The 12,404-nt window shown below is 45.3% G+C and overlaps 1 protein-coding gene and 1 long non-coding RNA gene across 2 annotated transcripts in view; one reads left to right on the forward strand and one right to left on the reverse strand.

Moving 5' to 3' along the window:
• The window catches only part of LOC142250389 (gap junction delta-2 protein-like), a 68,424-nt gene that overhangs the window by 13,102 nt on the left and 42,918 nt on the right, over positions 1–12,404 (reverse strand). The gene's annotated exons all lie outside the window — the stretch shown is intronic.
• Positions 1,207–8,739, forward strand: LOC142250601 (uncharacterized). The gene is made up of 3 exons (XR_012725231.1): positions 1,207–1,244; positions 2,941–3,022; positions 8,664–8,739. It is a non-coding gene; the product is annotated as an uncharacterized LOC142250601 (long non-coding RNA).

The raw sequence follows: 12,404 nt of genomic DNA on the forward strand, positions 1-12,404 counted from the left end.
GCATCAGTTACATCCGCTGTGCGTCCGTTTTTTGACAGATCCGTCATGATCCGTTTGTGTTTGGGACAGCCCAGTGGGCGTGCCAAACATGCCGGGCATGCTCAGTAGAGCATGATGGAATCCAGCGCTGGATTCCGTCGTAAGATGGATTATGACGGAATCCAGCACCATAGACAAACATTACAAGCTTGACGGATTGTGACGGATTCCTGCGCGTTGCGTTAATTTCACGGCCCAAAAAAGTTACATTCTGCGTTGTTTCCGCCCGGCGGTCAGTCCAAAAACGACTGACCGCGGCGCAGCGGATGCAACGCAAGGTAATCAGTCGCAATCCGCCACTAATACAAGTCTATGGGAAACAACGGAATCCACCAAACGGATTCCGTTGTTTACGAGAGACGCGGATTGTGACTGATACAATTTAACGGAAATGTGAACCTAGCCATAAAGGGAAACTTAACCCAAATTTAAAGGGGTACTGTGGTCCTAAAGATGAGCGCTGCTCTGGAGAACGGAGGCTCTGAAATACCCCGGGTCACCGCTCCATTCATTTTCCATGGGATGCGAGTACAAGACTCGTCTATATCTGGCAGTCCCATAAACACTAAATACGAGCACTTCTTTCTGATAGGGCATTTCAGGGCCTCATTTTTGGGTCGGTAGGGGTCCAAGAGCTTGTACACCCAGCAATCAATAACAGGGCACCTATTCTTTGAGTCATCATAATGTCATAATCCAAGATCCTATCCCAATATGTAGTATGTGTAATAATAATAATATCAGCAAACACCTCCTATTACAAATGTAGTATAGTTCTCCTAATTCACTGATTACCTCATGTTCAGGGCATTGCAAGACCTTAGGTATCCATGGTTACGACCACAAGCAACTAACTAGGACTATATGCGTGGTCGTAACCATGGATACCTAAGGTCCTGCGATGCCCTGAACATGAGGTAATGAGCTAATATTATTATCATTATTTCAGCTACTACATATTAGGATAGGATCTTGGAGATGGCAATACCTCTTTAAGTGTTTTGTTTTTCTATTGTGTCAAATATTTATTTCATAAAATAAAATGCGAATTAATCATTAAAAACATATGCAATGTGATTTTCTGGATTTTTGGATTTTTTATCCTGTCTGTCACAGTGAAGTTAAAAAAATACAGACCTTTCCATTCTTTGTAGGTGGGAAAACTTGTAAAAGCGACAGAGGATCAAATACTTATTATCCCCACTGTAAGTACAGTACATAGTGATATATGTGTATAGTATATAACAGTATTATATGTGAGTACAGCAGATAGTGGTGTGTATATTATAGTATTATATGTCAATACAGTATATAGTGATATGTGTATATAGCAGTATTATATGAGTACAGCATATAGTGATGTGTATATAGCAGTATTATATGAGTACAGTACATAGTGATATATGTGTATAGTATATAACAGTATTATATGTGAGTACAGCAGATAGTGGTGTGTATAATATAGTATTATATGTCAATACAGTATATAGTGATATGTGTATATAGCAGTATTATATGAGTACAGCATATAGTGATGTGTATATAGCAGTAGTATATGTGAGTACAGTATATAGTGATGTGTGTATATTGCAGTATTATATGTGAGTACAGTATATAGTGATGTGTGTATATAGCAGTATTATATGTGAGTACAGCATATAGTGATGTGTGTATATTATAGTATTATATGTCAATACAGTATATAGTGATATGTGTATATAGCAGTATTATATGAGTACAGCATATAGTGATGTGTATATAGCAGTAGTATATGTGAGTACAGTATATAGTGATGTGTATATAGCAGTATTATATGTGAGTACAGCATATAGTGATGTGTGTATATTATAGTATTATATGTCAATACAGTATATAGGGATATGTGTATATAGCAGTATTATATGAGTACAGCATATAGTGATGTGTATATAGCAGTAGTATATGTGAGTACAGTATATAGTGATGTGTGTATATTGCAGTATTATATGTCAGTACAGCATATAGTGATGTGTGTATATAGCAGTATTATATGTGAGTACATTATATAGTGATCTGTGTATATAGCAGTATTATATGTGAGTACATTATATAGTGATGTGTGTATATAGCAGTATTATATGTGAGTACAGTATATAGTGATGGATGTGTGTATATAGCAGTATTATGAGTACACCGTATAGTGTTGTGCACATAGCAGTAGTATATGTGAGTACAGTATATAGTGATGGATGTGTGCATACAGCAGTATTATGAGTACAGCATATAGTGATGTGTATATAGCAGTCGTATATGTGAATACAGTATATAGTGATGTGTGTATATAGCAGTATTATATGTGAGTACAGAATTTAGTTATATACGGTATGTGTATAGTATAGCAGTAGTTTGATGATTTTCTTATTGTGTTTATTTCTAATCCGTGTTGCAAATACAAAATATGTGATAGGTCAGATAACGAGGAGGATTCTGTACAGGCAGACCAGTGGAGGCCACAACTGGATTTGCCCCATTGAACAATGGTAATTAGCATGGGGATCTGGGGTAGATAAAACTGGAAATCTGAGGGTCAGTCAGATTAATTGCTGGTTAATAATATGTATAGATAAACTTGATCAAGTTGATAAATTATATAATTCTTGCTGCATGCAGACACCACTAGGGGGAGGTAGAAGCACACATACATATAGAGCACACACTCAACTTAGGGGAGAATGGATAATTCTGTCTGCCAGGAGCTCCCCCTGGTGGTTGATTCAGGCAACAAATGTCTAAATAAACAAATGTTTATGTATGTCATGTAAATGGTGAATAGAGTAATAGTTGTTCTGTCCCTACTTAAAGGCGATGGAAGGTGCGTAGTTGTGAGAGGTTGTGAGAATCTTACCTTCGTTTTTCCTATAGGTGGGGCAGACAGGACCAGAGCGCTCCAGAGTGAAACATGCACATGCTGAGATGAAACAATGGTGGTTTATTTTCTCCAAAGGTTAGGACATGCAGAGTGCAGTAATCCAAGTACTTGGCATTGTAATTGTCCAGTGATGCTTGCCTCTGAAGCTACTACGTGGTCAGAAGACTTTGCTCCTAGTAGCTCCAATCCAATAAGGGATGTTGTTCTCACAAACTCTGGTTTGGAATGCACATACCAGGATGTGATGTAAGAGGGTCATCAGACACTCCCATGGGCTGGACAAAAGAAACAGAGGAGCCGAAAGGTCTGACCAGTAGATGGCAGCAGAGACAAGCATGAAAAACATTAAATAACAGTGTTAACTAAAACAAATAGAAACAGCACAATAGTAGCAGCATACGGTCCTCGATTTCTGGCACTATTGAAAAACATAACACATGGTTGCAGAGATTGGCAGGAAGAAAAGCTACATTTGAGTGGCTGATGATTAGCTCCTGAAATGTCACTTCTTGTCAAAGCAACAGAAAAAAACTACAGAAAAAAACTGGCCACTATATTAGATATAGGGGCCAGGGACTAGTATTTAAAGAACTGACAACCTTGAGGAGTGTTCCTGTAAAAGGGTGTCAGTAGTATACCGAGAATAATGTGATCGAGGGTAAACATCCAGCAAATGGAAGCCTGTGTATGGAAACTACCCTTCAATGAGCAGTCAGAGGAGGATGTGAAGAATTGTTCTGATAAAAGGAGTCAGAGGAGGATCTGAAGATTTGTTCTAATGAAATGAGTCAGAAGATCATATGAAGATTTGTTCTAGTGAAAGCGGTAAGAGATGGATGTGAACAATTGGTCTAATTCCATGCTTGGGTGCTCGGTACTCATTAAGAGCAGTTGGCGGTTCGGATGGACGCGACTCGAGCACCCTACTATAATGGCAGTCAGTGGGGAACTCAGGCAATCTTCCAGAAGATGCTGGAGTCCCCCATTGACTTTCATTATACTCGGTACACAAGCCGTGCCCATCCGAGCCTCCAACTGCTCTTAATGAGTACTGAGCCCCTGAGCATGGTAGTGCTCACTCATCACTAGTTACCAGTACTGAGCACCTGAGCATGGTAGTGCTCGCTCATCACTAGTTACGAGTACTGAGCACTCGAGCATGGTAGTGCTCACTTATCACCAGTTACGAGTACTGAACACCCGAGCATGGTAGTGCCCGCTCATCACTAGTTACGAGTACAGAGCCCCCGAGCATGGTAGTGCTCGCTCATCACTAGTTACAAGTACTGAGCACCTGGGGCATGGTAGTGCCCGCTCATCACTAGTTACGAGTACTGAGCACCCGAGCATGGTAGTGCTTGCTCATCACTAGTTACGAGTACCGAGCACCCGAGCATGGTAGTGCCCGCTCATCACTAGTTACGAGTACTGAGCACCCGAGCATGGTAGTGCTTGCTCATCACTAGTTACGAGTACTGAGCACCCGAGCATGGTAGTGCCCGCTCATCATTAGTTACGAGTACTGAGCACCTGAGCATGGTAGTGCTCACTCATCACTAGTTATGAGTACTGGGCACCTGGGGCATGGTAGTGCCCGCTCATCACTAGTTATGAGTACCGAGCACCCGAGCATGGTACTGCCTGCTCATCACTAGTTACGAGTACCGAGCACCCGAGCATGGTAATACTTGCTTATCACCAGTTACGAGTACAGATCACCCGAACATGGTAGTGCCCGCACATCACTAGTTACCAGTATTGAGCACCCGAGCATGGTAGTGCCCGCTCACCACTAGTTACAAGTACCGACCACCCGAGCATGGTAGTGCTCGCTCATCACTAGTTACGAGTACCGAGCACCCGAGCATGGTAGTGTCCGCTCATCACTAGTTATGAGTACCGAGCACCCGAGCATGGTAGTGCCCGCTCATTACTAATTACGGGTACTGAGCACCCGAGCATGGTAGTGCTCGCTCATCACTAGTTACGAGTACAGAGCACCCGAGCATGGTAGTGCCCGCTCATCACTAGTTATGAGTACCGACCACCCGAGCATGGTAGTGCCCGCTCATCACTAGTTATGAGTACCGACCACCCGAGCATGGTAGTGCCTGCTCATCACTAGTTATGAGTACCGCGCACCCGAGCATGGTAGTGCCCACTCACCACTAGTTAGGAGTACTGAGCACCCGAGCATGGTAGTGCTCGCTTATCACTAATTATAATGTTATTTCACCCACAGGCAGATTTAGTCAGTGCCCAATATCAGGCCAGGTATCTATGGATGGCTTTCTAAAGACGCGGTATACTTCAGCGTGCTATATAGGATATGCATTGCTTGCATGTTGCACACTTATGTCGAATGTCTTTATTTGCTGTTAGTAGGATATACGCCATAGCTGCGAGCCTACACCGCTTACAACCTAAAGTTCAGACAGTACACAACAGATGGAGCTTTGATGTGCCTGCCTCATATATAATAAAATATCCAGAACATGAGGCCTTGATCTGCAGTTCTATCATGCAGAGAGCAATGCCCTGCGTGCAGCTAGGAGCAGATGGAAAGGCAGGTCGCACATGTGCCAGACTGCACCACAGGGCTCGAGACATGCAATCACGCACACAATGGCACTGAGAGCACAATGCCCTAGTGAAATGTTCCGCTCTTCTTCTACAGGCTTTCGGAAACTTGCACAAAGATGCAGTGAACATCTGATGTCTAATAGGGTTTCTTCTCTACAGGATTTGTGCAAATAATAACTCTACTAAGTCTTGTGATTGACTCAGGAAATCAATCTAATAAAAAGTCTAATAAGTTTATGCCTTTTTGCATGCTCCATGGTAGACGCTTTACACCACCATTTGGATTCCTGTGATGCTAGTCACTACTTACAAATAGTATAGACGGAAGGGCAGTCAAACAAGCCGGGGTCAGGAAACAGGAGGACACGTCAGGACACAGGAAGTAAACAGAAGCAAAGTCAAGTCACAGGCCGAGGATCAGAATTCCAGGAGAGCACGTGTTAGATTCAGGGAGCAGACAGAGACGTGGTCAGGTAACGGTCCGAGGTCCAAAGCCAGGAGGTCACCACAAAAACAGGGAGTGGGCAGAGACGTGGTCAGAAAGCAGTCGGGGGTCAAGAAACTTAGATCACAACACAAGCACAAACACAACTGCACAACCAGGAAGTAAGACTGGCGAAGTTCTGGGAGAGCATGGTCAGTAATGAAACAGAGTAATTACCAGGAAGGTGGAACACCTGAGTAATCAGCACCTCCCAGAACCTGCATGGAAACTAGTGCTATCAAACAACCTGTCAGCTTGTGCTCAAACAAACACAGCAGAACATCTCCAAATATGCAAAATGCTCTGCACAGAGGAATAATGTCACTACCGACTCTATAGTGCAGCAGAGCATCACCTGAGTGCAAGATGCTCGGCACAGAGGAATTGTGACAATGCCTTTCTTTAAATCGGCATTTTGTGTTAAAAGTGGAAAATTTTTGGACTGCGTTTAGCCATGCCCATTGCCAAGTGACTCGTGTGAAGCAAAAGGGTATTAATACACAGGACAAATCTGGTGCTCGGCATTTGCAGGTGTTTTTTTTATTAGAGTTTGTGCCAGAATTATAGCAATTTAATGTAATAAATCTCCCCCACGCTTTAGCTATCACCCATCATGTACCTTTCCAAACAATGGGGGTCTCACCACTGGGACCCCCATGTTCCAGAAAACAGGACTCTGAATGGAGCCAGGAATTGTACTTTGTACAAAGAATTTATAGCCTCATCTTGTGTATCTCATAATATACCATGAATCTATGATGGTTGTTGGTGCCAACATTGACCCGAATCTATGTCAAAGCCCTAAAATAATCACTTTATCAGTTGTCAGTTAAAAAAATCCTACCTTGCGGGGGAGGATGGCACTGTAAGACCACTATACGTATTAGGGTATGTGCCCACAATCAGTGTTAGCAGCATTTTGGACGCAGCATCCTCCGGCTGCTTCCAAAATGCTGTGATGTACAGTACAAGTATAGTGGATGATATTTCTAGAAATCTCCTGCCCACTCTGCGTGTGCGGCTCGCAGCAAAAACTGACCTGCGGTGCGGCTTTCCTGAGCCGCAGCATGTCAGTTGTTTGCTGTGGAATCGTATGCGCCCTCCATAGGAAGAACACGAGCGAGAGACCGCAGCGCCTCAAACCATGATCGTAGGCATGGGCAACTGCCGTCTCCTTTGTAGGAGACTTGCAGCCGTGCAGATCAGGACTCGCTGCGTCCAGGATGGATCATGGGCACATACCCTTATAATAACAGCTCAAACTGCCAACATCGATGGGTTCAGCCAACAGTCTAATGTGTGTGGGGGCGCCGGGCAGGCGATGTTGGTGTTAAGGTTCATTCCATTATGTCCCCACCAATAAGGATGCCGAAACACGTAGAGGAACAAATTTTGGGCAATGCTGTATGTGACGCCCTGGGCAAGCCAGGGGTCACAGGTAATAACACCACCACACCCTACACCCCGGATAGGTACACCAAAGCTAAACCAGAAACCCTTGTTGCCTTCCTCCAGGGGCTGATGTCCACACCAGGGGGTGGGCCAGGCGGTTGGCTCCGCCCACCAAGGAGTTCACAGTTCTGGAGGAGGGAAAACACAGGCAGATAGAGTTTGGAGGAGGAAGTGGAAGGAGGAAAGGAGTTAAAGTGGAAGAGAAAGTGACAGTTTGGAAAGCCTGAAGTTGGTCCGGGTGTGTGCCCCGGACTGAGACAGCAAGGTTAGCAGACGGCGGTGACCGTCTGCAGGAGAGGCTGATCGGAGGTTGCCGAAAGGACCATGGACGGGTGGTGGCTCGGCGGTACCGGACCGGTATACGAAGAGAAGCCAGCACCATTGGCAGGGGCCTTTCGGATCCCGGCAAGGCTAGGAGTCGCCATGAATTTGCCAAATCCATCAGTGAAGGGGACCTCCGGGTCTCCCAACAACTAAGTCCCGATTGAAGGCAACAGTCCAACCGTAGGAGAGAGACACCGCCACCGCCAAGGCACCAGTTTCTCAGGGCCAGCGCCTGCGGGCAAAGAGGGGCTCCTCCGGCCCATATCCAAGCCGGGGAGCGGGTTACCGGTGGGAACCCATCGCTACCAACATTTCACTAGGTGCAGGGACAGAGACCGTCACCGTCAACTACCGGGGAAAAGCAACAGCAGCCGTCCGTGGGAACCGTCTTTCCAGCCGTGTGTTTTACCGAGAACTGTGTCAACGTCTCAGGCTGAGTGAGTACCACCGTGCCGTGCGGCACAGCGCTGCCCCCGCGACCCTGCACCTCACCAGGCCCCGCACCCGGCCTGCCATCCATCCCTACCCCATCACCGGGCCCCGGGACAACCAACCCCCTACCCACGGAGGGGAGAAATAACAACAAAGCTGCTCCCTGTCACCGCTCCCGGGATCCCCATACAGAGCAGCGGTGGTGTCCACACAATCACCACAACCGTGGGTGGCGTCACGGACAATAAATCCCCAAAACCAATCCCCTTTTCACTCACGGGCGAGGAGCGCCGCTCGAGTCCCCGGGATCCGGCTCATCGCTCGAGCCACCGGGCAGCAGAGGCCGTGGCAGCAGCGGCAGCCGGACCCGAGCAGTGGGAGAGCGCAGCGTCCCCTCCTCCGCCCGCGACATGTACATCAAAGAATTTTTCTTCTAAACAGGTTTGCAAGTCTGTCGAGGTGGCCTCTCTCGTCTATACTAATGCACGTCTAGACCCGTGCTCCAGAATTCAACTTGAGTGAAAGACCACAGTGAGCTGGTTTCACCTCTTTCTTCCAAGTTTCTGACATGTCTGATATCGAATTGCCGATCCTTTTCTTCTCTACGAAATAAGTTGCCTTCAGAGATGTCTGGAACCGGCTCTCTTATGAAGAACACTTTCTCTATTGCAGGGTCTGGCGAAATAGACAAACGATCGTCCAACAGCCTTCTAAGGTGTATGGGGGGCTTAAACGTAAGCAATGTGGTACCCCACTCAATGTGGACTGAACCCGTTATCACCCTAAAGGCTAGAATACAAAGGTGCATTACAGAAAGTGAAAAAATATTAATTGCACATACACAAAAATTTTGATAAAAGAAAGTAGCCCTATACTAGAAGTCAGAATGAATGCTCCCATTGACCTATGGTTGACCCACTGGCGGAGACAGACAGAAAAGGGCCCCTGTGCAAGAACAATATATGGGCTCTTCGCAGCCTAAAAGCTCATCAAAAAGATCAATTTCTCCTACTTTGAAGGTAGAAATGGGCCCCCCAACCACTTGGGGCTGCACCAACGATATGTCCGCCCCTGGGTTGACCTATTCTTTGAAGGTCACATTTCCCAACATGTTTTCTTCTAGGATATTGAGGTTTACAAAAGGAAAAGGAGAACCATCCGGCGTATATAATCCAGAACGGCATGACGTCTACAGTATGAGGACTAGACAGACGGATATCTTTCCGGTCCCTTGTATAGGTGTTCTGAAAATTGCAAAACAAGTGTGCATTTTCTGGATAGAAAGAGCCGACCATGCACGGTCTCCCCTCGATTCCCAGCAGATCATAATGGGACTGAATGCTCAAGATAGATGGGAGACCTTCATGGTGTTTTTTTTCTAGGTGTAGGAGCTTCCAGTTGCCGCATTGCTGAGTAGCACAGTACGGGAAGGAAGAGGCATCAGATTTCCAACAACACTTTGCCAACCACAGCAAAAAACAAGATCTTAAGACGAAGCGCAAGCGATTCCTATTCACCCAAGTGTCACTGAATCCGTACACAATAAATATACATTCAGCTATAACTGATCCAGAGGTGAAATCCAACCTGGAGGAGTCGTTACTGGATTTTTCGCCTTCCTTTAGGGTAAAGCACAAAGAATCTTCCATCGTTTCTTATTCCCATACGGGAATGAAATTTTGATAAATGTCCCCCCGGGCCTGGAGCAATTGGGTCATTTGCAGTCATAATACAGGACGGCCCTTGACCTAATAAACAAGACAGGGCTTATCTGATGGATTACATAATTGGTGGAAACAGATTAGAGCTGAACACATAGATTATAATGGATTGAATATATTTCACTCTTAAATGTAATAACTGGAGTTATGCAGAATTCTGTGCTGGCATTAACCTCCGGGATCGGATATTAGGGATAGTGTCAACAATGACTTCTTCTTGATCAGAAAGATAATTAGGCATGTATTAAAAATATGATAGTTAGGTCTGGCCAATGTGACTTTATCACTGTTGGTCCTATCTTTGAGCATCCAAGGGTGGGTGCCTAGGGTAGCAGAATTTAGGAGGCAAGTGTGCTCTTTATTATTACAATTTTTTTAAGTTAATGAGTGCTTATGCTGTATCTTTGCAAATGTATGCAATCATCCATATATTATTTGTGCAAACATGGATGAGAGTGCATGTGTAGTGAAGGTGTGTGTGCCTGCTGGTGTGTATTGAATGTATGTAGAAAATGTACATAAGGGAGCATGCATGTATACAGTTTGCATATGTGAGAACGTCTGTCTGATCTAAGGGTGCGCATATCTATGTCTGACCTAAGGGTGCGCATATCGATGTCTGATCTAAGGGTGCGCATATCGATGTCTGACCTAAGGGTGCTTATATCGATGTCTGACCTAAGGGTGCGCATATCGATGTCTGATCTAAGGGTGCGCATATCGATGTCTGATCTAAGGGTGCGCATATCGATGTCTGATCTAAGGGTGCTTATATCGATGTCTGACCTAAGGGTGTGCACATCGATGTCTGATCTAAGGATGCGCATATCAATGTCTTATCTAAGGGTGCGCATATCGATGTCTGACCGAAGGGTGCGCATATCGATGTCTGATCTAAGGGTGCGCATATCGATGTCTGATCTAAGGGTGCTTATATCGATGTCTGACCTAAGGGTGTGCACATCGATGTCTGATCTAAGGATGCGCATATCGATGTCTGATCTAAGGGTGCGCATATCGATGTCTGACCGAAGGGTGCGCATATCGATGTCTGATCTAAGGGTGCGCATATCGATGTCTGATCTAAGGATGCACATATCGATGTCTGATCTAAGGATGCGCATATCAATGTCTGACCTAAAGGTGCTCATATCGATGTCTGATCTAAGGGTGCGCATATCGATGTCTGATTTAAGGGTGCGCATATCTATGTCTGATCTAAGGGTGCGCATATCGATGTCTGATCTAAGGATGCGCATATCGATGTCTGATCTAAGGGTGTGCATATCGATGTCTGATCTAAGGGTGCCTGCTTTCTTTAGTACACAAATAGCCTCTTCAGAAAGAGAGAGAGTACAGGAACTCTACAGTAAACTATTGGACATAGCAATCGTACAAGACAATATCGACCCTTTCATGAACCTTGCCACATGACTGGATAATAAGCCTAACCAGAAACTCTATTTGCAGACACCTGTTCCTGGGTTTTTGCCCTTCAACAGTGCAAAGCAGGAGAACTGGCTTGTCTGGGTGAGAGGTAAAGAATCTCCTTACACCAGTTTGGTACTCTCCACAAGCAGAAACTTTACCCCTTAAATCACCTGTTAAAAGCCTGTCACCCAGCTAAACCAGCTTTCCTGCTCTGCGCTGAAGAGAGGCAAAACATCCCAAAACACATGTCTGCAAATGGAGTCTCTAGTTTGGCTTCTTTTCCTAAGTTATGTGACAAGGTCCTTTTAAAGGGTTGATATTGACTTTTAGGATTGCTACCCCGCAAGAGGTGACACTAATGCGGGCTTCACACGGTATGATCTATCGTGCGGCCGCCCAATAGAAGTGGAGGGGCGGAGATGAACATCCCGCCCACCTCATTCCTTCCGCATTGCCGGTGAGAACCGCGGGACGCAGGTAAGCTGTGTTCATCGTTCCCGGGGTGTCACACGGAGCAATGTGTGCTGCCCCGGGTACAATGAACAACCGGCGCCATTAAAAATAAACAATTTTTTAAAAATAAGCGACGATTACACGACTCACGATTTGTGAGCGATTCAGCGTCGCTCGGAGGTGTCACACGAAACAACGTCGCAAACGATGCCGGATGTGCGTCACGAAAACCGTGACCCCCCGACGATGCATCGCGCGATAGCTCGTCTCGTGTGACGCCCGCATAAGATTCCGGTTTTCTTTCTCTCTCTGAAAAGGATATTTGCATTTTTAAAGTCTTAGAGGAGTATTACATGAGGTATAAGTCTCAAAATGATACCAAAAAAATAATTGAAGCAGCAGCACTCACCGTTTGTGTCCAATTGTAGATCCATAAATTTACCAAATGATGGGGTGTAGGGAAAGAGGAGTGAGGAACGTCGCAGCTTAACACACGCAAAACGGTCATTGTGTAGAAGTTCCTCACTCCTCCTTCCCTGCACCCCATCATTTTAGTGAATTTATGGATCTACAATAA

The sequence above is a fragment of the Anomaloglossus baeobatrachus genome, chromosome 9, assembly GCF_048569485.1.
Source record: "Anomaloglossus baeobatrachus isolate aAnoBae1 chromosome 9, aAnoBae1.hap1, whole genome shotgun sequence".
Classification (NCBI taxonomy): domain Eukaryota; kingdom Metazoa; phylum Chordata; class Amphibia; order Anura; family Aromobatidae; genus Anomaloglossus; species Anomaloglossus baeobatrachus.